The sequence below is a fragment of the Erythranthe guttata genome, chromosome 10 (assembly GCF_056151865.1).
Source record: "Erythranthe guttata isolate IM_541 chromosome 10, IM_541, whole genome shotgun sequence".
NCBI classification, from domain to species: Eukaryota; Viridiplantae; Streptophyta; class Magnoliopsida; order Lamiales; family Phrymaceae; genus Erythranthe; species Erythranthe guttata.
Window position 1 is genome coordinate 10,292,553 of NC_142542.1, and position 6,172 is coordinate 10,298,724.

Sequence of the window (6,172 nt, forward strand, 5' to 3'; positions counted from 1 at the left end):
ACTACCATAATAATTTTTTTACCTGCTAAGACGCACCCAACTTTTATCCAGCATATTGGACATACCACTTAAACAAAGCAAATTCTAGAATTCAAACATTAAAAACTACTTGTAAGTTATGCAAGTTCAAAAAATGAAACTAAAATGAGATTTCATTATAGCATAAACTACTCTATCACAATAATGCGTGCAACGGATTTCTAAGAACCAGCATCACATAAATATAGCACACAAATTACACAATCAAAAATTGAAAGTGAACCAACAAATACAAAATTCAGGCAACACTATGTGCTAGGAAATAGAGAAAAGTTGAATTATATTTTATGAAATAAAATTGAAACAAATAAAACAAGACACAATGCTTTAGCTTAATCATTAAAAATAAATAGTTTTTAAATTTGTCGGGACCACTATCATGGATCAATACTAATTGATACTTATAATAATTATATAGTTATTGTAAAATATCATAAACCTTCCCCTTTCGTTATTCTCTAGTAGTGAAATATGAAAAGACGAAAATCAGATTCTTGACGCCAATATTTTTGTTACAAAAAACACAATCACTTTAGTGATTGTTGTTGACTATCCTAAAAAAATTATTATAGACTATCAACCAGTAAAGTGATTACATATATTCATACCTATGTTTTAAAACAGTAAATTTCAATTTCTAACTCTCCTCACACAAAGCTGAGTTATTACCTATAAAATTAATTTATTTATTTTTAGTGGACATAAAAAACATAATCACCATTTGATTTTTTGTTAAACTATTAAGCGTCCATGATTAATCCCTAAAAACTAATTAAAGTTTACCATCAAATATGAATCTAACAAATTATATTGTTTAATACGTGAGTATGAATCTAGTTACTGTCGAAAAGGTTGTTCGAGAATAGGAACGAGCAAGCTCAATATGATTGACATTGAGCCCGACAATTCCATCTTAAGTTGGATTTTAATTTCAAAAACACAAACTCCACTAAACAACACACAATTATTAAAGTAGTATGTAGCACATAATTATTCTCACATATTAATATCCTAATATCCCAAAACAGTTTCATCAAAACAGACTATATCCTTAACGTATTTAAATAAATCAAGATACACATATTTGAGAGAATCATGATAAACTTTGTACCATGCAGATCAAGAAGAGTAAAACAAAACTGCATATAGCCATATACTATCAACAAATTTTGAAAATTTAAATTGTCTTTAATAAATTGGATTCTATCAATTTATATTCCTTAAGAGCGAGCGATTTAAATACATGATATTGAGTTTAATCACTACCACATACAAGTTGTTTTATGTACAATATTAGAAAACAAAGGACAAGAAGGACAAGTATTGCCTTTAATTTCTAGTGCACAACAAGAATCACCAGCACGACGACAATTAATTTAGTACCTCATGAAGTCTAGATCCCAACCATGAAAGAACACCCAAAATCACAAATAAGAGAAATAAATTTAGGGAATTAGGGCTTCTTTAAAAAAATAAAAGGTTAATAAACAAATCCAAAAATTGATAGCGTCCATACCGGGTATAGCTTATTAAGAATGGAGTGGGCAAGAAAACACCAACAATTTGGACTAGAGAGACGGTTGTCTATATGACGAATATTTTGGGGCGATAATTTGGGGCACCGACTCAGATTTATCTGCTTGCGTGAGCGATGCCAGGTGATCGGAAAAAAATTCAGCGTGGAGAGGATTCAAAATTCATAGATGATGTTCTTCAAACTGTTGCGTGTTTAAGGGAAGATGGAGAGACGACAGAGTTCTAATGCGCTAAAGAATTCTAATACGCGGCATAGTTGTTCTTTTTTGCCAATTGTTTTGACAAATAGCGGCAAAAATCAACTATAGCGTTTTTATTATTAATATTAATTAAATATCTATTACAACACTTATGTTGGAAACGCTATAAACAAATCCTATTAAAGAATACATTTGTTGTAGCGGGACATCCGCATGTCCGATGCCACCACCTTTCGGCAAATGGTGGACAAAGCACTAACAGCTTCCCAAGACGAGAAGGGAATTCAGCAAGGGAAGCGGCCCCAGGCACCCACACAGCGACCATGGAAGAAAACTAACTTTGGGAATCACAAATTCAAAGTGATGAAAGTCCAAACTCCAAACCTTCAACCGGTAGCACCAACTTGCTCAAACTGTGGAAAAGCACACTTTGGGATCTATGTAAAAGGCACAAACTCGTGTTTCCGATGCAAAAAGCCCGGTCAGAAGGCGAGGGACTGCCCCAACGCTCAAACTCGAGTCCTCGGCCGCGCATTTTCCATGACCCGGGAGCAAGCTCAACAAGACCCGACAATGATCGCAGGTACCATTTTTTTTTCTCGGAGAACCTGTGTATGCTTTGATTGATTCCGGCTCTACGCATTCCTTTATGTCTACCAACGTGTGTGTATGCCTTAGCCTGATACCGACACAAGTGAGTCACAATTATTGCATTTCCATACCCTCGAGGGAAGAAATGATGACAAACAAAGTGGTAAAGAATTGTTCTATTCGAGTCCAAGACCAAACCATGAACTTCGATCTCATCGTCTTAACGATTCAAAATTTCGATCTCATTATGGGAATGGACTGGCTAACCAAATTCAACGCTCAAATCGATTGCGCCCTAGGGACCGTGAGCTTTTCTCTCCCTAATAAAACACTTTTGAAATTTTGAGGCAATACCGAAACCCTAACCCCCATTATAGCCGCAATCAAAGCCATCAAGCTTATTAACAAAGGACATACCGGTTACCTAGTACACGTTCTAGAAACTGTACCAAAACCCCAACCAAAAATATCCGAATTTCCCATTGTTCAAGAATTTCCCGACGTTTTCCCCGACGATCTGCCCGGACTACCACCTGATCGTGAAATTGAATTCGAGATTAATCTTGTTCCTGGAACGGAACTAATCTCAAAAGCCCCGTATTGTATGGCTCATGTGGAACTCATAGAATTGAAAAATCAAGAATTACTCGATAAAGTTTACGTCCGTCCCCAGTCACTCCCCGTGGGAGCCCCAGTACTGTTCGTTAAGAAGAAAGACGGATCTTTCCGCCTTTACATTGACTACCGAGAGTTGAATAAAGTGACCATGAAAAATAAGTACCCCTACCCCGCATAGACGATCTCTTTGACCAACTCCAAGGGTCATCCATTTTTTTCCAACATCGACCTTCGGTCAGGTTACCACCAACTCAAAGTCAAGGAAACTGATATTCCTAAAACTTCTTTCCGAAGCCGATATGGCCATTATGAATTTGTATTCATGCCCTTTAGGTTGACCAATGCCTCTGCCGCTTTTATGGACCTTATGAACCGAGTTTTTCATCAGTACCTAGACCAATTTATCATTTTCTTTATCGATGATATTCTTATATACTCCAAAAACCGAGAAGACCATATCTCCCAATTAAAAACAGTATTTCAAACACCCCGAGCACATCAATTTTATGCCAAGTTCAGTAAATGTAAATTTTGGCTATCCAGTGTGACTTTCCTTGGTCATATTATTTCTTCCGAAGGACTATCCGTCAACCCCGGCAAAGTAGGAGCAGTTGCCAACTCCAAAGAGAAATAAGGATCTTCCTTGGCCTAGTCGGATATTATCGGAAATTCGTTCAAGATTTCTCGAAAATCGCATCACCACTCACCCGACTCATGAAGAAAGAAGTCAAATACCAGTGGACCCCAGACTGTGAGACCAGCTTCCAAGAGCTAAAGAAACGCTTAACCACCACTCCAATTCTTTCACTACCTGACTAATATGGATAATTTGTGATCTATAGCGACGCTTCCAAGCTCGGGTTGAGTGCTGTACTTATGAAAAATGGGAAGGTTATATCTTAGGACTCCCGGCAACTCAAGGAGTACGAGAAGAACTATCCAACTCATGATCTAGAACTTGCAGCAGTGGTCTTTGCACTTAAAATCAGGCACCACTACCTCTAAGGCACAAGTGCACTATTTACACTGATCACAAAAGCCTGAAGTATTTCTTCACGCAAATGGAGTTGAATATGAGACAACGAAGATGGCTCGAACTAGTTAAAGACTATGACAGCGAAATCATGTACCACCCCGGAAAAGCAAATGTTGTGGCCGACGCCCTTAGTCGAAAATCAATGAATGCTTTAGTGGTTAAATCGGACCTCAGAGACCTCGTAAAGTCCGCTCAAGACCAAGATCTCCAAATTCGGAAAATTCGTGCAAATCTCGAATCAAACCCTGAATTCCAGATTTCCAAAGACGGCCTTCTTCAATTTCAAAACCGCACTTATATTCCCAAGAATGAAAAAATCAAACGACTCGTCTTAATTGAAGCACATCAAACCACATTACCTGTCACCCTGGATCGACCAAGATGTACCAAGACTTGAAAAAACTTTATTGGTGGCCCGAAATGAATAAAGATGTAGCTCAATTTGTCGCCGAATGTCTCACTTGCCAACAAATCAAGACTGAACACCAACGACCCGGAGGTCTACTACAACCAAATCTAATTCTAGAATGGAAGTGGGAAGTGATAACGATGGACTTTGTTCAAGGGTTTCCAAAGACTCAACGCGGATCCGACTCTATTTGGGTAATTGTTGATCGGCTAACTAAATCAGCCCATTTTCTTCCAATTCGTATGACATTTAGCTTAGATAAACTCGCAGAACTCTATATGCGAGAAATCGTTCGACTCCATAGTATTCCGACTTCTATCATTCTGATCGAGACCAACGATTCACTTCAAGATTCTGGAAAAAGTTTGCATATAACTCTTGGAACCAAATTGTCCTTTAGTACTGCTTTTCACCCCCTAACCGATGGTCAGTCGGAACGCACAATCAAAACTCTCGAAGACCTACTTCGAGCTTGTATACTTGACTTCGGAGGCAACTGGGAATCCTGACTACCGTTAATAGAATTTGCTTATAATAATAGCTTACAATCATCTATCGGGATGGCGCCGCACGAAGCGCTTTGCAGACGGAAGTGCAGGTCCCCACTCCACTGGGAGGAAGTTAGAGAAAGAAAACTTCTCGGACCCGACTTGGTCCAGCAAACGATGGACATAATTCAAAATATCCGAGAAAATATTTGAGTCGCCCACTGACAACAAAGCTACGCTAGCAAAAGAAGGCGATATTTAGAGTTCGAGGTCAGAGAATTAGTTTTCCTAAAAGTGGCACCTTTTAAAGGAGTTATACGATTTGGAAACCGAGGCAAGTTATCCCCCGATATATCGGACCGTTTGAAATACTCGAGAAAATAGGCATTCGCGCCTAACGCCTAGCACTCCCTCCTAGTCTATCTATAATTCACAACGTATTCCATGTCTCTATGCTTCGCAAATATATTTCCAGTTGAGATCACATTCTCAAGACCGAACCCATCGAACTGAACCCTAACCTCTCTTATGAAGAAAAACCTCTCCAAATTCGTGATTCTAAAATCAAAACACTTCGAAACCGGGAGATTCATCTAGTCAAAATAAATTGGCACAATCACACCCCTGAAGAAGCTATATGGGAACGAAAATCGGAAATGAGGAGCCTCTACCCCGAATTATTCGGGACAAGTAACAGATTTTGGGGACAAAATTTCTTAAGAGGGGAAGATTGTAACACCCCACCATAATTTTACTAACATTATTTTTTATGCTATATGAATTTTGGTATTTGATAATATTAAGCCTATACATGAAATATTATGTGCTATAACAATTTCGAATAATATGACTTATTTGATAAATGTTTAATTGAAAAAAAATGTGACATTATGTGCGTAAGTGTGTATACGTGTGATTTATGTATGCATGCTATAATTTTGTGTATTTATACATTCGTACACATATACCATAAAACATAATAATTATATATGTGTGAAGGATATGCCGTATGTGTGTGTACGCGAGTGATAATTGTGCTATTAGATATACTATAAAACTAACCTCTGCCTATTAAGTCTAAACCCACACTCCACCTCAAGCATGCTTATTAGAAGCCCACGAGACTCTCTCTCTCTGTCTCCCTGACACCCTTCGACTCTCCCTTGCTCAAATCACCGAGGCCACCATTGCAATCAGTCTTCACCAAGCTCCAGCCCTCTCAACCGCCTCTGAAACTATCATGATACTTCTCGAA

The 6,172-nt window shown here is 38.2% G+C and overlaps 1 protein-coding gene across 1 annotated transcript in view; it reads right to left on the minus strand.

Moving 5' to 3' along the window:
- Nucleotides 1–1,143, minus strand: part of LOC105966437 (uncharacterized) — a 39,784-nt gene extending 38,641 nt beyond the window's left edge. Inside the window, exon 1 of the mRNA XM_088823950.1 lies at nt 23–1,143. The gene's annotated coding sequence lies outside the window, so the exon portion shown is untranslated. The remainder of the gene's footprint in view (nt 1–22) is intronic.
- Nucleotides 1,144–6,172: the final 5,029 nt, after the last annotated feature.